Source organism: Schistocerca gregaria, chromosome 4 (genome assembly GCF_023897955.1).
Source record: "Schistocerca gregaria isolate iqSchGreg1 chromosome 4, iqSchGreg1.2, whole genome shotgun sequence".
Classification (NCBI taxonomy): Eukaryota; Metazoa; Arthropoda; class Insecta; order Orthoptera; family Acrididae; genus Schistocerca; species Schistocerca gregaria.
Window position 1 is genome coordinate 708,372,918 of NC_064923.1, and position 22,545 is coordinate 708,395,462.

Genomic DNA, 22,545 nt, shown 5'->3' on the forward strand with positions numbered 1-22,545 from the left:
TCGTTTGTAACTCCAGCTATAGTTGAGTGAGAGGTAGCAGCTCCAAAATTTGGAAATCTAAGCGTATGCCTTAATACTGCAAAAAATCTGAGTTGTTTTCCTATGCCCTTTCCGGTTATTGTTCCTTCAATAAGGCGTTGAGCTATTCTTTCATTCAGACATGTTCAACTGATCGACCCTTGCTTTCTTAATGACTGTTGTTGACAGGACGTTAATTGAGATCGGCGACTGACATGGCGAATATTCAATGGACGCAGCGTAAGCGCTAACAGTGGTGAAACAAACAGAAAAGTTAAAGTTCAAAAGCATTTCTGATGTGAGTTGACAAATGCGATACTTGCAATATTTTTGGATTAACGCCGCCGCTTTTTCATCATTCTCAGCAAACTGTATTTCACTAGGAGTTACAATTCAACAGAGGACCGATGTTTTCCAAACAGTCTGTACAAACGGCCGTTGATATCCCAGGATTCCTGCTCTCACCAGTCACCACTCGCAGTCGCGTGACTGTGGGCTGTGCTGTAAAGTTGTGGGAGCAAGAAGTTGTAATATGTTTTCTAGTTCTATGGGAAACATGATTGAAGATGAGGTAAATAACGGCTAATGACGTGGTAAAGCGGGGCTACTTAGTGCCCACAGGGGTAACTTTGCTCCAACTTTGAAAACAAGATTCAGTCCTGAGTGTAAATAGAAGCTAAAACCCCGCTGACATGCAAATTACAGCACTGAAAATCTAAAAGATTGCCTGGAATATACAAGAATTGGAACACTTGCTTGAAATGTAAGAAAATTGCTTCTAAACCAGTGCCAGGTAATGGTGAACAACATACGAAGAAAAAAACAAGATAGTACTTAATATTTCTAGTGATGAAGACCTATTAAAAGAACCATGCAAAAGAAATCAGTTAGGAGTGGTAGCAGCATCAACAGAGAAAAAAGAGCCCCTACAAAACCACAGAAAAAACTGAAACCAATTGGCAAGCAGATTAGTGTGTTTCTGGTTATTCATTATAAAAATAAGCGTTACCCCAGTATTACCAAAAGTTTTAACGAAGGTGGTGCAACTGTAAATATGTTGATGCCATCTCTTGATAACTGGAGAAAGCCTCTAAATGCTTCAAATGGCTCTGAGCACTATGGAACTTAACATCTATGGTCATCAGTCCCCTAGAACTTAGAACTACTTAAACCTAACTAACCTAAAGACATCACACAACACCCAGTCATCGCGAGGCAGAGAAAATCCCTGACCCCGCCGGGAATCGAACCCGGGCGTGGGAAGGGAGAACGCTACCGCACGACCACGAGCTGCGGACAAAGCCTCTAAATATAGAGGTAATTTTTTTACAGTTGGGAGGATATAGTTGGATGTATAAACCTCTCAAAACCTTTAAGCAAAAGAGGTATTTTATCAGTGCTACAGTTGGTCAATGAAGATGAATTTGTTCAAAATATTTTCCTAAGGTAGACACTGACATTTTAACACGTCAAAATACCTAATGAAACACTGTAATTAGATCATGTTCGTTAATTTTTCAAAGTGTTAAAAAATGAAAATTACGTTTCACTGCCCATGTATTATTTTGTACCCTTAATACAAAAAATACGTAAATGTTGGTTTACTACTGTCCTATACGGTAACACAATAAATTGTAATGAGGGTAACATTGCTCCAAAATATTACCCTGTCTTAAAATAATGTTTGTACTCATATGTGGTACAAAGTAAACCACTCCAGGGACAACTTCACTCCAATTTTTAACACATTATAAAATCTAATAATATGTATTTGATGTATTTGACTGCTTCTCAATGGTTTTACATTGTTTTAGGATAGGCTAACATCATTGTCAAAATGTCAAAAACTGCTGGCATTACACAATTTTGGGATATTTTGTACATAGTGGTACGTTATCCTAATGCCATAGACAGCCTTAACAGTGTAAAATACACTGAAGAGCCAAGGAAACTGGTACACATACCTACAAATATCGTGTAGGGCCCCGCAAGCGCGCAAAAGTGCCATAACATGACGTGGCATAGATTCGAGTAATGTCTGAAGTATTGCTGGAAGGAACTGGCATCATGAATCCTGCATGGCTGTCCATAAATCCGTTTGAGTACGAGGGGGTGGAGATCTCTTCTGGACAGCATGTTGCAAGGCATCCCAGATATGCTCAATAATGTTCATGTCTGCGGAGTTTGGTGGCCAGTGGAATTGTTTAAACTCAGAACAGTGTTCCTGGATCCACTCTGCAGCAATTCTGGATGTGTTGGGTGTCGCACTGTCCTGCTGGAATTGACCAAGTCCGTCGGGATGCACAATAGACCTGTATGGATGCAGGTGATCAGACAGGATGCTTACGTACATGTCACCTGTCAGAGTCCCATATCACTCCAACTGCACACGCCCCACACCATTACAGAACCTTCTCCACCTTGAACAGTCCCCTGCTGACATGCAGCATGCATGGACTCATGAGGTTGTTTCCATAACCGTAAACGTTCATCTGCTCGATACAATTTGAAGCGAGACTCGTCCGACCAGGCAACATGTTTCCAGTCTTTAACAATTCAGTGTCGGTGCTGACGGGCGCAGGCGAGGCGCAAAGCTTGGTGTCGTGCAGTCATCAAAGGTATGCGAGTGGGCCTTCTGCTCCAAAAGCCCATATCAATGATGTTTCGTTAAATGATTCGCACGCTGACACTTGTTGATGGACCAGCATTGAAACCTGCAGCAGTTTGCATAAGGGTTGCACTTCTGTCAAGCTGAACGATTCCCTTCAGTCGTCGTTGTTCCCGTTCTTGTAGGATCTTTTTCCGGCCGCAGCGGTGTAGGAGATCTGATGTTTTACCGGGTTCGCCGGCCGGGGTGGCCGAGCGTCTCTAGGCGCTACAGCCTGAAACCGCGCGTCCGCTACGGTCACAGGTTCGAATCCTGCCTCGGGCATGGTTGCGTGTAATGTTCTTAGGTTAGTTAGGTTTAAGTAGTTCTAAGTTCTAGGGGACTAATGACAAGTTAGTGTCAGAGCCATTTGAACCATGTTTTTTTCCTGATATTCACGGTGCACTCGTGAAATGGTCGTACGGGAAAATCCCCACTTCATCGCTATCTCGGAGATGCTAAGTCCCATTACTCGTGCCCCCAGATTAAAACAACGTTCAAACTCACTTAAATCTTGATAACCGGCCACTGTAGCAGCAGCAACCGATCTAACAACAGCACCAGACACTTCTTGTCTTATGTAGGCATTGCCGACCGCAGCAACGTATTTTGCCGGTTTATATATCTCGGCATTTGAAAACGCATGCCTATACCAGTTTCTTTGGCGCTTCAGTGTAAGTATCGATTTGGTATGCTACAGCTGACGGAAAGGTAAGCAAGCCAAGGTCAGTGTGTATCATAATGGTTAACAGAGGAAGTATGGAAGCCCAAGCAGGACAATAGTGGAATGACGCTGAAGTCTGTAGGGTTCTGCTGCACGATTTTGCCACCTGCAGTGTCCAGGATAATGTACCAGGGTACACAAACTCTTGAATTATAAACCACAACTAAGGTGCAATCTGGAATACGGCGTTTTGATACACAGTTTTACAGCAGCAACGAGAGGCTAACAGGATGTCATAATATGTAAAAGCTTATGAATGATAAATCCCTTTGGAATAGTGTTGGTTATTGCGCCATGGCTAATGTTCATAAGGCCATCAAAAATCGCAGCCAGGGTCTGCGCCATTTATTCTCCACAGTCAATGAAAATACGTTCAGGAAGAACCGAACGGGTTTCATGGTGGCTGACTAGAAGACAGTTAGTAATTTATTACATGAGACTCTCAGATGAAGAAATAAGGACAATGAAATGCTCAACTGATGAAATTTGTTTTTTATCAGCGCTAGATATGGCGTTCAGAGGACGTCATGAATCACACTGGCAATTATGTTGAACACGTATATCTCTTTAGTGAATATGACAAAAAGCTGAAACATCTATTAGAACACTCTTCAGTGTTTACAGGAGTGTCAGATCTAACAGAAAATGAAGTAATAGCATTCGTTTCAAACACTGTGATGAATAAAATAAGAAGGGTGCAGGTAAATCCAGTTTTGTCATGTCATGTCATGAAAAATTTCTAGCGCGTCTCCTAAGTGTTTCACTAAGTCACAGCCGAAGACCAAGCCCTTATATTTTTAAAATTCATGAGCAGCTCTGGTGACAGAACATCCAAGGTACTATGTAAAGTGTGCAACAAGTAACACGTGACTATGGGTGCAATGAAATACAGATCGCTCAGATTAATGATGAGGCTGAAGTTTCTGCTCATAATACACTCCTGGAAATTGAAATAAGAACACCGTGAATTCATTGTCCCAGGAAGGGGAAACTTTATTGACACATTCCTGGGGTCAGATACATCACATGATCACACTGACAGAACCACAGGCACATAGACACAGGCAACAGAGCATGCACAATGTCGGCACTAGTACAGTGTATATCCACCTTTCGCAGCAATGCACGCTGCTATTCTCCTATGGAGACGATCGTAGAGATGCTGGATGTAGTCCTGTGGAACGGCTTGCCATGCCATTTCCACCTGGGGCCTCAGTTGGACCAGCGTTCGTGCTGGACGTGCAGACCGCGTGAGACGACGCTTCATCCAGTCCCAAACATGCTCAATGGGGGACAGATCCGGAGATCTTGCTGGCCAGGGTAGTTGACTTACACCTTCTAGAGCACGTTTGGTGGCACGGGATACATGCGGACGTGCATTGTCCTGTTGGAACAGCAAGTTCCCTTGCCGGTCTAGGAATGGTAGAACGATGGGTTTGATGGCGGTTTGGATGTACCGTGCACTATTCAGTGTCCCCTCGACGATCACCAGAGGTGTACGGCCAGTGTAGGAGATCGCTCCCCACACAATGATGTCGGGTGTTGGCCCTGTGTGCCTCGGTCGTATGCAGTCCTGATTGTGACGCTCACCTGCACGGCGCCAAACACGCATACGACCGTCATTGGCACCAAGGCAGAAGCGACTCTCATCGCTGAAGACGACACGTCTCCATTCGTCCCTCCATTCACGCCTGTCGCGACACCACTGGAGGCGGGCTGCACGATGTTGGGGCGTGAGCGGAAGACGGCCTAACGGTGTGCGGGACCGTAGCCCAGCTTCATGGAGACGGTTGCGAATGGTCCTCGCCGATACCCCAGGAGCAACAGTGTCCCTATTGTCCAGTCTCATTTCTGACACCTTTGTACAAAATTGTTGAAAAGGTAGGTTATTCAAAAGTAGCTTCACATATTTGTGAAAACGTAGTACCATTAAAGTGTCAGTTTGGTTTTCAGAATCGTTCTTCAATAGAAAATGATATACATGCTTTCACTGATCATATATTAAATGCTCTAAATAACTGAACATCACCCATTGGGATATTTTGTGATCTCTCAATGCTTCTGACTGTGTGGAACATGAAATTCTTCTACATAAACTTCAGTATTGTGCCATGAGTGGGACAGTGCACAAATGGTTTAATTCATATTTAACAGGAAGATTGCAGAAGGATGAAATTAACATTACAGTTCGTCTTCAAAAATCAGTGGAGTCCTTGACCTGTGGAGGTGTCAAGAATGGTGTCCAATTGGTATTAATAATGACTTGCCACTATATATTCATGAAGATGCAACGTTCATTTTACTGATGATAAAAGTAGAGCAGTCACACCCAACCAACAAGAATTAGCTGAGGAAACTGTAAACAGTGTCGTTCAGAAAATTATTAAGTGGTAGTCTGCAAAAGGACTCTCACTAAATTTTGAGAAAACACATGTGCACAATTCTGTACAGCAAATGGCATAACATCATTGATAAATATAGACTTTGAATAGAAGTCTGAAGCTAAGGCAGAACATTCAAAATTTCTGGGTGTGTCCATTGATGAGAAATTGAAGTGGAAGAAACACATTGATGATCTGCTGAAACAGTTAGGTTCAGCTACGTATGCTACTAGGGCTTTTGCAAATTTTGATGATAAACATATCAGCCTACTATGCCTGTTTTCATTTACTGCTTGCATATGGCATAATATTTTGGGAAATTCTTCATTAAGAGAAAAAGTATCCATTGCACAATAGCATGTAATCAGATTAATAGCTGGAGTCAATCCAAGATCACCTTGTAGACATTTATTTAAGGAACTCAGGATATTCACAGTAACTTCGCAATACAAATATTCTCTCATGAATATATGTACTGCGAAAGTACTGAGAATGAAATTTGTTATTAATAACCCATCACAATTCAAAAATAATAGTGAAGTGAATAGCTACAACACATCTTCACTATTCTGGCTTAAACACAACGTTGGCACAGAAAGTGCTGAATTATGCTGCCACAAAAATCTTTGGTGATTTTCCAAATAGCATTAAAAGTCTGACAGATAGCCTACCAACATTTAAAAACGAATTAAAAGAATTTTTGGATGGCAACTTCTTCTACTCAGTAATTGAATTAATTGAATTCTTAGATATGAAGTAGTAACTGTGATATGTGTGTGTGTGTGTGTGTGTGTGTGTGTGTGTGTGTGTGTGTGTGTGTGTGTGTAATTAAGCTGTGTTTGTGTCAGTTGTGTCAGTGTATGTATAAGACAGAGAGAGAGAAAGGTGGGGGGGGGGGGGGGGGAAGAAAAGAGAGAGCAGCTAAAAGGAAAGGCATAATAGTAAACACAACTAGCTCTTTACTCACCCAAAGTGTGTAGTGCTGTCGACAAGGGATTTCAAACTGATTCTGTGTTTCTACGTATCTCACTAGTGGCTTGTAATCAAGTTGTGTGCTCATGGAATATCACCTCAGTTCCATGACTGGATTTGTGATTTCCTGTGAGAGATGTCATAGTTCGTAGAAACTGATGGGAAGACATCAAGTGAAATGGAAGTGATTTCTGGCATTCCCTGAGAGAGTGTTACAGGCCCTCTGCTGTTCCTTAGCCACATAAACGATTTAGGAGACAACCTGAGCAGAAGTCTTAGGTTGTTTGTGGATGATGCTGTCGTTTATCGTCCAGTAAAGTTATCAGAAGATCAAAACAAATTACAAAACGATTTAGAAAAGATATCTGCATGGTGCAAAAATTGACAATTGACCCAAAATAATGAGAAGTGTGAGGTCATCCAGGTGAGTGCAAAGGAATCCGTTAAACTTCGGTTCACGATAAATTCAACTAAATACCTAGAAATTACAATTAAAAACAACTTAAATTGGAAAGAACACGCATAAAATGTTGTGAAGAAGGCGAGCAAAGACTGCATTTTGTTGGCAGAACACTTGCAAGATGTAACAGATCTACTAGAGAAACTGCCTACATTACGATTGTCCTCCCTCTTTTGGAGTACTGCTGTGTGGTGTGGGATCTTTACCAGATGGAATTAATGGAAAACATCGCTGCAGTTCAGAGACGTACTGCACGTTTTGCATTATCGAGAAATAGTGAAGAGTGTGTCACAGACACGATACGGGATTTGGAGTGGACATCATTGAAACAAAGAAATTTTCCATTGTGGCAGGATTTCCTCACGAAATTTAGATCACCAACTTTTTCCTTCTATTGCGAAAATATTTTGCTGACACAAACCTACATACTGAGAAACTATCATCATACTAAAATAAGGGAAATCAGAGCTCGCACAGAAAGATATAGATGTTCGTTATTACATGCACTGTTACCGAGTTGAATAGTAGATAATTATTGTGAAGGTGGTTCGATGAAGCCTCTGCCAGGCACTTACTTGCGATTTGCAGCATAGCCATGCAGATGTAGCTGTAAATGTTAAACAAATACCTCTTGATATTGTTTATTATTTTACTATGGTTGGAGGAAAGGAGCAAGGGAGAGGGAGAACTGTAGTGAGGGACAGAGATACAGAGAGAAAAATTGAGAATGGGAGGAGAAATTTTTAAGTTCAGTTTTATTTTAATTTTACTATCACCCTGGCAGCTTGTTTTAGTGGCTGGGTCCGTTTTCTGACGTAAGATCGATATTTCAGTACATTCTGCAGAAGAAAAATATTTTGATTACAGTACAGCCTTTATGCAGGAATACCAGGTGCATTGTTACTCTCACACTTCATTGTGTAGCTTGGGTAAACATTATCCTAAATTTCGTGGTCATTTTGTTTCTAGGGAATTTCTTCGTTGAAATGATAAAAAAAATGTGTGTTTTCAGATCACAAGTTCACTCCCCAAATCATTATGTCACGAGAAAATTGAAATGACAGAATGTCTTCAATGATCACATGAGTCCATAAATCGATGTCAGGTAATTTTTTTCTCATTGATCAGTATTCCAAAATGTGCAAAGTTATATTTCAATTTTCAGAAGGTAAAGAGAGGCGATTTTAGCAACAAACTTGTGGTTGCAATAGGACTTACATTTTCATTTAAACAAGTAAACTTGAACAGTAGGTAAATGAGTCCCTTCATTTCATTTTTAAAATTTTTATAACCTCTGTACCTCATGTATATTGGTGTCCAGCTGCTGTCATCACTTTTCAGACGTTCAGTGAGAACTGTAATCAGACTCAAGACAGCAGACATTCTGGAACACCCTCTCACCCTCTTCCAGCCAGTCGACTAAGCATTCTTTACACAGGAGGAATAGGCAGTTATAAGCGAGTGTCAGATATCTCACATTTCCTTAATCAATGACTCACTTCCAATGTCTGATGTCACACACTGGACCGATTTTTCTTCTGCTGTTGCCAAATAGTCTGAATTTTCTGACGTTTTGTCTACAGTGGTCCATTTTTTATGGTATTGAATCACTTTTCTATAAAGAGTGTGTACTGTACATCGAATTATTAATATGCTGGTAGCTGAGCTTGATGGATCTATCATAAAACACAAATATTTACCCTCTCTGTGCAGTTCAGTTTTACATTACGTGACAAAAAAGTGAAGCACCCTGAAGCGAAGGATAAAAACAAATAAAACTTCACAGGTTGAGTGTGTACTTGCACGTGATGTCATTTCAGTGATTACAATATTGAGTCGGATTTGCAAAGAATTTGGCAATATGAGCCCAATTATCAGTATGACATTGCACCTCCTTTGGCCTGGATGCATGCAAGTAATTCTAGTGGGAAGGCTATCGTGAAGTTGTTGCATCCTCTCCTGAGGCTAGCTAGCTCACTGTTTTTAACTGGTACTAGCACTTAGTGGAGTTAACGTCTGAGCTGTTCCCATAAATACTTAATCATAGACTGATCTGGAAAGTCCATAGTGTAGCATTGAGCTTTCACATTTCCCTCAGTTACTACCACCCATGACCTGAACTCATACCCGATGGGTCCTCACACCATGACACCAGGTGTAACATTACTGCGCCTATCCATAACAATGGAAGAATGTTGCTGCCATACTCGCAAAAGATAATCATCCAGGATAGAACAGGATCACAATTCATCACTGTACACAATGTGACACAAGTCAGCATCATTCAGAGTTTCCTGTTCAGATCACCACACCACATTTTTTCACCATCCAGTGTATGTTATTATTTATCCACAGTGCAGACTTTATCTTTGGTCAGTCTTGAACACCTAAATTGTTTTTCAGTTTCAAGTATTTGACCGCTTTTATTGATGAAAACCCGTAGGATAAATAGCTTTGCAACATGTCACAAAAACAAGGGAAACAATAAAATAGTGATTAAGAAGACACTAAACCACAAATTCTTCCACTATAACAAGAATGTGGAGAGACTAAGCATGTAGATTTGTTCATCTTCGAATATATATTCCAAGCATTCAGTGTCATCCATGTTTGCATGGAACTGTAAGTAAAATTTATGTTTATAAAATTAGTCTTTTATGTTAATTAATATATTTATGAGGCTTAATTAATACCATTAGAGTAAAACATTATGTTTGCACACTAGAATTACCACACTACATCTACATTACAAATTCATTTGTTTAACTTTGCATAGTGTGAAATACTGCATTTTATTATTTTAAATACTTTATTACCGTACAAACGGATTTTCTACTTTTCCATTACACTGTCTTCTTTCATTGTGTGGTGTTCTTTACATTACCTTTCATCATTAGTAGATGACCTCAATCGCCCCAACCGATACCAGTGTCAAAGTTATCTTCCTGAGACTCCTTCACATTGCAAATACAAATACAAATGTTTTATTCCACTGTTGAGCACATTTACATGCAATTGGCGTCGTCAATGTTAACATAATAGTAATATAAACTTCGACATGACAAATGTTATTAACTACAATATTATAATCCAAGATGGATACAATACATATTTGTGCAAATATCAGTAACAACAAGAAGTTTCCAAATAGATCAGTTATGAGATAAACGAACTACATAGTTCAGTGAATGACAAATAAATAATCAAACAGATGATTAACAATAAGTACATAAAACAGTAATAAAATAGTTGCACAGTGTGGCATATGTATCGTTTGCAGTTAATTTACAGTTCATTCTCATAAGGAAAATGGGTCATTTGTCACTTATTCAAGGGACTCTTGAGAAGAGTAAATTACTTTACATTTGTTTCACCTCGAAAGACTGGTTTTAAATTTATTTACTGGCACTATGCAGGCATTTTCAGGTAATTTGTTGAAGTAGACAGGACCAAGATATTTGTAGCTGTTATGTGTCTTTGCAAGCCTAGCATATGGCATATTAATTGTATGTCCACTTCTTATGTTATGGTCATGAACTGTTCTCCTTAAGTCAAATTTACTCAGATTCTCTTTAACGATATGTTCAAGACTGTGTGCCTGCCCAAATGGCGACAGCGGCTGGCAGTAGGTGTGGCAGTCCGTAACAACCAACAGAAGCGCCTCCAACAAGGAAGTGAGCATGATGAGAGACTCAGGATGGTGATCAATTTATCAACGTTTTCCAACCCTTCGCAGAGGTTGTATGACCTGATTTCATGTTGTAACTATCTGACTGACTCGGAGTTAGATATCAGTATATTGCCATTCGAGGATTATCAGACTATCACCACAGGTAGACCTCATAGTGGCAAATGCGTCACCGGTAACAACTTATGGCTGCTATGAAATAGAGGTGGATTTAGGATTTAAACAGAGTTGCCATTGGAACTTTGTGCTAGCAGAGGTGTCAGAGGCAATATTAGGCGGCGAATCGAGATATGAGAATATGAGATATGAGAATCGAAATAAATATCAGTGGTGCACAGATTAAAAGAGATGATGAAGTCGCCATAGATATGTTTGGGCTAGATATATGTCGCACCACAGGCTACATGCACAAAGAGGTGGCATTGGGTGAAAATGGCAGCACAAGGGCACTTCAGCAACTGTGTCACTTAACACAGTGCACCACATTAGAACCATGCCTGGTCAACCTGTATCATAACGACCAAGAAGGTTAGCAGCGGATCGCCTTATAGTGGCAAAGACTGTATTTGCAGGTTTCTTAAAGGCATCACCAGTACACACAGTAAACAAGAAGGACGGTACTTGGAGACCTTGTGGCGACTATTGGAAGTTAAACGCCCACACTGTTGCAGACCGTTACCCGGTTACCAGCCTCAGAGATTTTACTAATTTCCTCGCAGAATCAACCGTCTTTAGCGTGATTGACTGAAAGAAGACATACAATCAAATACCAGTCGCAGAGGTCGATATACCAAAGGCAACAGTCACAACACCTTTCGGGTAGTTCGAGTACGTCTGAATGCCTTTCGGCTGCAAACACACACAGAAGCGGCAGAGGTTTGTGTAAGAGATACTGCAAAGTTAAAAGTGTTGTTTCGTCTACTTAGATGATATAGGTGATATATTGGTGTACACAGAGTCAAAAGAGTTGCACAAAGAACACATCAGGTTAGTTTTCAGAATTAAGCAATGTGGAATAATTATCACAGTTATCAACTAGGAGAAATGCACCTTCTGACAGTAGCAGCCCCAGATGGATAAAATAGCCATTATCAAAGAAATGCCTTGATCAACAGATTACCAAGAACTTAGAAGATTTTTACAGGCAGTAAATTTCTGCCATCAACACCTGCCATGGACAGCCAAGATTCAGGCATCATTGACTGGCACTGGGAGGAAAAAACATGATTGGCAAGCGGTCCCTAAAGTGGATTTCAGGCATGCAAAAGGCACTTCGCCAAGTGAACGCAGATCTTAAGAAAGCGGCTCTCGTGGCACACCCTGTACTGCACGCCCCACTGGCTATAGTGTTCGACACAAGTCAACACTACTGTAGCAGCCACCCATCAATTTGCTGAAAACCACTGGCAACCTTTGGGTTTCTTTCACGCAAACTCATAGCACTGCAGGTCAAATAGAGAGTGTATGGCAGAGAACTTCTGGCAGTGTACGAAGTTGTGAAGTATTTTCGTCCCTACATTGAGGCCAGAGCATTCACTATTTATACGGACTAGAAACCTATTACATTTGCATTCAGCAGATCTAATGACGACTGCTCTCCACTTCAAGCCTGACAACTACAGTTCATTGGGCAGTTCACGACAGATTTACGTCATATTAAGGAACTGGAAAACATTGTGGAAGATTTACGATCAAGGGCCAATACCATGTCGCAGACAACTGATTATGAACGTCTGGAAGTTGCACAGGCCACAGAGCCCCAACTGCAAGAGTACCAGAAGGATGTCACTACTCGAATGCAACTTCAGCAAGTGAGGCTGGTGGACACAGAGGTTAACATTTGGTGCAACATGTCTTGAGGCAAACCTCGACCTCTTATTCCTGAAAAGCTGCAGAAGGCGATCTTTGATAGCATCACAGGCTAGTGCACCCCAGTGCCAACAGTACTCTAAAACTACTGGCTGTTTTGTGTGGTCAAACGTTAAGAAAGATTATCGTAGGTAAACAAAAACATGCAAGGCATGAATAAAATGCAAAATAGGACGACATGTGCACAAACTAGTAGTAAAGTTTCCACCCTCTACAGATTGATTCACAAACGTTCACCTATACGTTGCAGGAAGTTTCCACCCTCAGAAAGGTATCATTACTTGTTTAATGCTGTAGACTGGTTCATGCGATGAACGAAAGCAGTGCCATAGGCTGCATATGTAGAGGGACAAAGATAGCATCGCCCCTCTCTTCATTGTTACCAAATTTATTCAAGATGGCTGATGCAAGATGGCGGCGATAGATATGGCAGTGTCACAATGACGTCATGGTGGGGAGTTCTAATTTTGGCGAGAAAATAGGTCGATTGGGCTACCTCCACTAACTTAACCCTCTCCCCTCCTGCCTCCCCCCTCTCACCCAGTTCAAATTCCATCAGGACAATGCAACAAACCACTGCTACCTCCACTATCCTAAGTCAACCAATCGCCATCTATTCCTAAGAATAGGACTCAGCATGTGCGGGATAGGGTGGATATATGTCTTTATTTAAACAGTCATTATTTAAACAATTTGAGGCAGTGCCTCTATCCAGTGTGTTCACCAGGGGGTCCAGACTCCAACTAACCTAGTACACAGTACTGTCACTAGAGGGCTCTGTCATCCCTCCCATGATGCAATCCGCCACACACCGTCAGGTGGCTTGCGGAGTACGGATGTAGATGTAGATGACGATCTGGGGTGTGGGAAAATGGCGGAAAAGGACTCAGCCTGCTCTGGGCTGCTGAAGAGAGGAAGGAGTGTGCTTTATTTTCAGGCAGTCTTTATTTAAATGGTTAGAGGCAGTACCTCCATCCAGTCTGTCCACCATAAGGTCTGGAGTCCAACTGACATAGTACACAGTACTACCACCATAGGGTGCTGTTGTCCCTTCCACGATGTAATGCAAGATGGTGGTCTGGAGGGGGAAAATGGCGGGAAAAGGACTCAGCTTGTTCTCGTAAATCGCCGAAATAATGCAGTACACTGATGTAAAGACACCAAAACAACTCCCAAACTGTTGGAATAATGCATACAAATTATTTGGGGACGGATTTCACATAGTTTATTTATTACACTGATACAAAACCCTCACCCTAGCGTGCTTAAGGGTCTCAGTAAATAGTCTACAGACATGCAAACTACTCGTAAATCATCGCCATAACGCAGTACACTGATGTATAGACATGCCAACAATACGTAAACTGTCCAAATTATACATTGCACAGCATACAGACCTGCAAACTATTCGTAAACTTTCGAAATAACGCATTGCTCAGCCTACAGCCACGCTCACAACGCCTAAACAGCTGAAAATGATGTAGTTCACAATCACTCAGCGCATGTAAAAAATGCAACCCCTCAAGGACATGTTCGAACTCGTGCTCGTGCCGACGCCATCGACTCTGCACATGTCCTCTAGAAGTCGGTGTGTACCAGCGCCCGCCCCATGAAGTGGTGATGTGGCTGTCAGCTGCAGAGCCACACACAGGTGGCCGTTTGGGTCCCACGAGAATGAGACGGCGGTATCCCATTCGTACTTGACACTTGAGAAATTCCTCTTGAAATATGTGTTCACCTAGGACCATTGCTGATGCGATGATGCATAATTGCACTGTGGGTCCAGCACTGAGAGAGATGTTTGCATAGCAGCTAAAGGTTCGCAATATTATACTGATGTCACATGTCTGTCTGAATAAGCGCCAACTCATCATCTGGCAGTGCGCATGCGAAACCTCTTCTACATGTGGATGCTGTCGTCACAGGTTGTGCTATAGAAATCTCTTCCAGAATAGTGCAGCCTGCTTTCTCCCTCACGATCCTAATGGGACATATGAGCTGCATCTAGTCATTAACTATTTCTGGGACACTATACAGTTTCCGAGAGGTTGACTTGGTTCTTATTTTACATAGCCATGTGACATCAATATAACACTGAGAACCTTTCAGTGGTGCTATCGGTGGTGTATAGCTATGCACGCGCATGTTGCGGCAATGTGTCAGCCATGCTGGACAGGTAAGCACACATACACAGCTAGATGCAGGACGAATGTCCCATTAGGATCACGAGGGAGAAAGGAGGCTGTGCTATTCTGGAACATATTTCTATAGGGCGTTATGTGATGTCAGTATCCACACATAGAGAGAGGTTTCGCGTACGCGGGGCCCAGAGGGTGAGTTGGCACTTATTTCGATAAACATGTGACGTCAGTATAATACTGCGAACCTTTTAGCTACTACGCAAACATCTCTGTCAGCACTGGACGTGCAGCGCAGCTATGCATCATCGCATCAGCAACGTTGCCTAGGTGAACACATGTTTCGAGAGGAATTTCTCAAGTGTCAAGTACGAAAGGGATGCCACCACCTCATGCTTACGGGACCCGAACAGCCACCTGTGCATGGCTTGGCAGCTGACGGCCATGTCATCACTTTGTGGGGGGCCGCCGCCCTGACTTCTGTGCAGACTCGATGGTGTTGGAGCATGCGTGCGTTGGAACATGTCCCTGAAAGGTTGCATTTTTTTACATGCACTGAGTGTTTGTGCACTACATTATTTTCGGCTGTTTAGCGTTGTGAGCGTGGCTGAAAGCTGTGCAATGCTGTATTTCGAAAGTTTACGAGTAGTTTGCAGGTCTGTATGCTGTGCAATGCATAATTTGTACAGTTTATGTGTTGTTTGCATGTCTGTACATCAGTGTACTGCGTTATGTTTGTGATTTACGAGTAGTTTGCATGTCTGTAGACTATTTACTAAGACCCCAAGCATGCTACAGTGAGGGTTTTGTATCAGTGTAATAAATAAACTATGTGAAATCCGTCTCTAAATAATTTGTATGATTATTCCAACAGTTAAGGAGTTCTTTTCGTGTCTTTACATCAGTGTACTGCATTATTTCGGTGATTTGCCAGTAGTCTGCGTGCAATGCATTATTTCGATAGTTGACAATTAGCAAATGTGTTTGCAGAGCATTACACATGCACTATTTTGACAATTTAGGAGGTTTTACATGCCTGTATGCCGTGTGCTGCATTATTTCACCAATTGATGAGTTGTTTTCGTGTCTGCACATCAGTGTACTGCATTATTTACGAGTACTTTGCAGGTCTCTACAGACTGTGCATTGTGACACCAAGCACATCAGAGCGAATGTTTTGTATCAGCATAATAAATATACTATGTCAGATATGTCCCTAAATAAATTGTTCCAGAAATAAATACACTCCTTCCTCTCTCCAGTAGCCCAGAACAAGCTGAGGCCTTTTCCTGCCATTTTCCCTCTCCAGACCGCCACCTTGGATTACGTTGTGGAAGAGATGACAGTGCCCTCTGGTGGTTTTACTGTGTACTAGGTCAGTTGGACTCCGGACCTCACGGTGGACAGACTGGATGGAGGTACTGCCTCTAACCATTTAAATAAAGACTGCCTGAAAAATAAAGTACACTCCTTCCTCTCTCCAGCAGCCCAGAACAGGCTGAGTCCTTTTTCCGCCATTTTCCCGCACCCCAGACCGCCATCTTGTATTACACAATAGGAGGGATGACAGCGCCCTCTGGTGGCAGTACTGTGTACTAGGTCTGTTGGAGTCTGGACCCCATGGTGAACACACTGGATGGAGGCACTGCCTCAAATTGTTTAAATAAAGACTGTTTAAACAAAGACATACATCCATCCTATCCCACACAGGCTGAGTCCTTTTCCCACCAATTCCTATGAAGAGGTGGCGATCAGATGACTTAGGTCAGTTGAGGTAGCCCAAGTGACCTTTTTTCCCACTATTTTCGTACGTCAGTGGAGGTAGCTGTGGTTTGTTGCATTGTCCTGATGGAATTTGAACTTCGCGCGATATTCTGGGCGAGGGGCGGGGAGGCGGCAGTGGAGTGGGTTACGTTACTGGAGGTAGCCCAATTGACTTATTTTCCCACCGAAATTTGAACTTCCTGTCATGATGTCATTGTGGTGTTGCCATATCTATCACCGTCACATTGATCCACCATCTTGAATAAATTTGGCGACAATGGAGAGTGTATCGATGCTTTCTTTGTCCCATGACTTACATATCGGCGGAGACAGTGGCACAGGTGTGTTTGTGATGTGGTCTGCTCATTTCTGTTACCCCCTACATGTGACCACAGACCAGGACCGCCAATTTGAATCGACCTTATTTTTAGAACCGGAAAAGCTGTGTGGATCCGACACCACCACATGAGAGCCTACCACCCTGAAAGTAATGGCATGGTTGAGTGTTGGCACAGTACCTTAGATGCTGTCTTGAGCTGGACTTCAGCCTTACCAGTGGTGTTGCTGGGATTACGGTCCATTTGCAAACGATATTTAGGAGCTTCCACAGCAGAGTTGGTTTACGGGGTAGGCCTGACTCCAAGCTGAATTTTTTGCTCCACTGTCAGAAGCAATGGCGAAAGAATTGCCAATGTTCTGCAGCAAGTGCAAGAACACATTTCCAAACTTTGACTGGCACTGGTTTCTCAGTGTGGAGTGGACACCCAGTTCGTACACAAAGACCTGGGGCACTGTTCCCATGCATCTTTATGGACATATGAAATACTACCACCTGTCCAACCTCCTTACTCTGGACCTTATAATGTATTAGCAAGAGAAAGCCGCATGATGAAGACATATTTTCACAGAAAGCAGCAAGCCATCTCCACAGACTTAGTGAAACCTGCCCATATGCTGTTTCCCAGATGGCCCCTGTACCACTAGAACAGCAGGAGGGAGAGACGATGCAGGTAGCAACGAATCCAGCAGCCTTGGTGGAGGAGCTACAGAAGCTTCTTGAACATTATAAAGCTGGCATAGCAGCATACAAGTATCTCTATGCCTCCAGAGCTCTGCTCGACCATAGAGGGGCTATGTGGAAATCGCCATCACCAGATTGAGCGCACCGTGGCTATTGTTTATTCTGTGTAAGAAAACATAAGCTGTTGTTTATTCTTTATTTCAGTTGTTTTCCTCTGTTTTTTTTTTTTTTTTTTTTTTTTTTTTTTTTTTTTTTAACTTGGCTCATTGTATGGAATTGATTCAGCCTTTTGCTTCTAAAGTTAAAGCCTTCCTGAAACAGTATTTCTCGAAAATTACATGGATACTGAGGAGCCCTATAACATCATACAACACTTACAAGGGAACAAATAGGGCTGGTTTACCTTAGTCATTATATTTTGCCTTGTGGCAGTAGTAATGCCATAAACATCTGAATTTTTCTACTTCATTAGTGTTGAGTTTTTTGCTTAAAATTTTATTTAGGGAAAATTGGTTCATCAACTTATGTAATTCTTATAAAAAGGTCTGTTCTCTCACTGTAAAAACTTTATAATTTGTAGCTTACATGTATCTGACATTGCTTGTAGAAAAACATGTCCAAGTCATAGTGCAAAATTTGCAGTTTACCTCTAAAATTTTGCAGTATCCTTGACATCGATCTGTTGTAGAATCTTAGAACATATTCTGAGCTCAAACATAATGAGGTATCTCGAACAAAATGACTTCCTCAATGCCAACCATCACGGATTTCGAAAGAATCGGTCATGTGAAACCCTACTTCTACTTTTCTCACATGACGTACTGAAAGTTTTGGGTCAAGGCAAACACGTAGATGCAGTATTTTTTGATTTCTGAAAAGCATTTGACTCAGTACCACACCTACACTTACTGTTGAAATTACGATCACTTGTAGTATCAATTGAAGTTTGTGACTGGATTCAGAACTTTTTGGTAGCAAGCACAATGCATGTTTTCTTGGATTGTGAGTCATCATCACTTGCAGAAGTAACTTTGAGTGTGCCCCAGGGAAGTGTGTTGGGACCCTTGCTGTTTGTGTTGTATATTAATGAACTTCCAAAAAATATGATTACTAAATCCAGACAATTTGCAGATGATGAAGTTATCTATAATGAAGTACTATCTGAAAGAAGCTGCATAAATATTCAGTCAGTTCTTGATAAGATTTCAGCATCATGCCCTAATTGTTCAGTAATGTAAAATTTTGCACTCTAGAAAACGAAAAAACATAGTAACCTATGACTATAGTATCAATGAGTCACTGTTGGAATTGGTCAACTCATACAAATATCTGGATATAACACTTTATAGGGATATGGAATGGAATCATCACATAGTTTCAGCCATGGGTAAAGCAGCTGACAGACTTCGGTTTATTGGTAGAATACTGGGGAAATGCTATCAGTCTACAAAAGTGACTGCTCACAAATCATTCGTGTGATCAATTCAAGAATATGAGCATGTCACAAAGATACTGAAAGAGCTGAACTGAAGACTCTTGAAGGTAGACATAAACTGTCTCGAGAAAGTCTGTTAACAGAGTTTCAAGAACAGGCTTTAAATGATTGCTCTAGGAATATACTACAAACCCCTATGTATCACCCACACAGGATTGTGAGTATAAGATTACAATAATTACTGCGTGCACAGCGGCATTCGACCAGCCATTCTTCCTGCACTCCATATGTGAATGGAACAAGAAGAAACACTAATAATTTATACAATGGAATGTGCCCTCTGCCATGCACCTCACGATAGTTTACAGATTATAGAAGTAGATGCAGATGTAAAACAAAACCAATAATAAAATCAAAATTAACCCTCGTACTACCAGAATTTTTTTGTTACACTGAGTACCGTTGGGGTCAATATGGCCCCACATAATTAACAGAAGATATATTGGCAGTATTTTATTTATTTTAATGAATTGACATAAAAGCATACATTACTGACTGCAACCAGTTAAACTATGTACATAAACACTACAGATCTTGTCTTCGTCCTTGATGTTACATATCCTTGCATTTCAAACAAACCAACTCTTTACTTTTAAAACAAAGAATCTCTGAATGTTCTTTACTGACTATCCACTGAACGTTCGCATAGGGAGCACCATCCACGTTTAGCCACCTTGTGCACTTCTGCTGAAGGAGGAGGATGAGGAAGAGAAGCTTTGCTGTGCCGACTTCCGTTTTTCTGTACTAGACTTGTTCCCAGTTTTCGAAGAAATTATCTTCTTTGTAGTTGGCTTTTTATTCCAGTCAGGCATTTAGTCCAGCCAAATTATGAAAGCATTTAGGGTACTAATATCAAAAATATTATTAAAAAATAACCACAGGCCATGTTCTTGTTATACTTTTTGTGGAGAAGGTTCTGACTAACTTGTCCATTGTGTCTACACCTCATTTAGTTGCATTATGGTCTAGTATTATAATAGGTTTTGCGCCTTTGCTGTCACCCATTTCTTCTCTGAAATGCATAGTACTCGGCAATGTCACTATCTTACCCTTTTCTGGGCAATGGGAAACTATTGTAGCTGATTCCTAGAATCTGAAGAGACATGGAGCTGCAGTTCTTTCCTTTGCTTCGATAAATTCTGGAGATAGTTCACGACGACTTTTTGTTAGTGTTCCTAGCAGAGTCATTTGTTTTCGTTCTAGTTCCTTTTCCAACTCCAAACTTGTAAAGAAATTATCTGTTGTGATACTTCTACCACTTCTGGATAAATGTTCTGTCAATTCTAACTACTCTTTTGCCCTGCTTTTTTCACTAGGCTGGCCTTTACCCTTTCCTGTGTACACCTGCAGGTGTGTGACATAGTAATTAGTGCTATCACCTGAGCCCAAATTTTTATATCATACTTTCCAGGTTTTGAGGGGATGTACTGGCGAAATTGACACATACCCTTAAAAGTTACCAGTTGTTCATCAACTGTAATTTTCTGATGTGCAACATATACATCATGTAATGTGCTTACTCACTGTTCAAATAAATCCCTTATAGTAGCCAATTTATCAGGACTACAATTCTGTCGTCGGTGCTGAGCATCATAAAACCGAATACAGCATGATATTTCAGTAAAGCAGTTCCTAGCCATAGAACTATTGAAAATAGATCGACCATGCTCTTCATTTCGTAAATTCACTAACCATTGTTTACCTTTGTACACTCCCACAAGAATAAGCAGGCCAAGAAAGCATTCAGAGTCTTCTCTATCAAGATCTGTCCATTTCTTACCGAAAGTAATGTTATCTTCTTTGTTGATCCTTTTCGAAATAATCTGAAAAATGCTGGGATTCATAAATAATTCAAATGCTGACTGCACAGTATTTACATTTCTTACAGTAAGCCTCATGTGAGCTGGAGCCATCTTCATTATGAGGACTGGAAGTTAAATAGTGGCAACTATTTATTTACAACCGATACAAAAGAGTTACATGTTTGCACTTGTTACTGTCCTTCAAATTAGTCACTAGGGTTGTGTAGAACCCACTACGAGAAACGTGGAAGGAGTAGTATACCGTTAGCACAGCCTGTTCTGTTGATGGTGCGAATGGAGCGGTCTAAAATCATGGTGATTCTCGTGTACGATTGTGATGGTGTTATCCTAACGCATTGCGGTCTTAGACGGCAGACCGTCAATGCACAGTATTACTGTTCATTTTTGGAGCATCACCTGTAACCAGCTTTGCGAAAGAAGCTGTGACACTTTCTGCGCAATCCACCCATCATTTTGCACGACAGTGCGCTGGCGCATACAGCGCAAGCTGTGGCTGCTTTGTTCGGTTGATGGGACTGGGAAGTACTGTATCATCCACCATACTCTCCGGACTTAAGTCCTTGTGACTTTTATTTGATTCTGAAGATTCGTGGCATTCGTTCAGAACTGTTTCAGAGAGTCGACAGGCAGTAGACCGCTCCATACACACCATCAACAGAACAGGCTCACCTAACGGTGTTCGCGAGAAATCTTGGGGTGACGGTCCGTTGAACACGAATCCCGCCAATTGAAATTCACGTTTAGACGTGACGTGACGGTCAAGGCGAATTGGAATTAACATAAAAATTATGTTTCTGAGATTAAAAAAACTGCTCCCTCATTAGAATGATAACAGTCAATCCCAGCAGACAAAGCTGCAGAAGTGAAAAATGAACAGCGATTTCTTGCAATGCTACAGCTAGCAGAGATGAACAAATGAAGTGAGCTCAACATTGAACTTACTGACAAAATACCAATTTTATATATTCAATATAACTGAATTAAAACAAAAAAATGACATTTCCACATAGGGAGGTTCAAAATACCTTAATGTTGCCACATCTTCTGCAAGTGGATTAGTAAAATACTTTGCCATTCTACTATATGATTCGTTGTACTTCTATTCCTGGAATTTTCTCATTATACACCTGAAAAAATAATGGATATTTTTTAAAAATAATTTTAAAATCTTATTTATTGTTGCTATTTGTTTTATTTCATTTTAAAATAGTATCACTATTCAGTCATATATGTGACCAACGTGGGAAACATATGATCGCGTAACGAGACAGTTTGCCTGGGGCAAAAGGTGGCGATTTGTAGAAGTTTTATAAAGCATATTGACGAAAAGAATAGCGAATTTGATACCATAAATTTAATTGATTGTATAGGAGCAAAAAAACATCTAAGATGGTAAGGAAGACTAAAACAAGAGAAAGTTTATTTTCATTTGTAAGAAATATGATGCGTCGTCTGCACGTCAGACGTCGCCATGATGCTTTTGTCAAGTCTGATGTCATTGCGTATACTTGATACATTTCGCTAATTTCTTCGTATCTTTCACAG

General features: G+C 41.2%; 1 protein-coding gene across 12 annotated transcripts in view; it reads left to right on the forward strand.

The window, feature by feature from the left end:
- The window catches only part of LOC126268080 (H(+)/Cl(-) exchange transporter 4), a 436,467-nt gene that overhangs the window by 375,220 nt on the left and 38,702 nt on the right, over positions 1 to 22,545 (forward strand). For 2 of the 12 annotated variants that reach the window (XM_049973551.1, XM_049973557.1), the window contains exon 1: positions 22,236 to 22,392. The exons of 8 other annotated variants lie outside the window; for them this stretch is intronic. The gene's annotated coding sequence lies outside the window, so the exon portion shown is untranslated. Of the gene's footprint in view, positions 1 to 22,059; positions 22,393 to 22,545 lie in introns of those variants that run through there. 2 more of the 12 variants (XM_049973555.1, XM_049973562.1) reach the window with 2 other exon arrangements.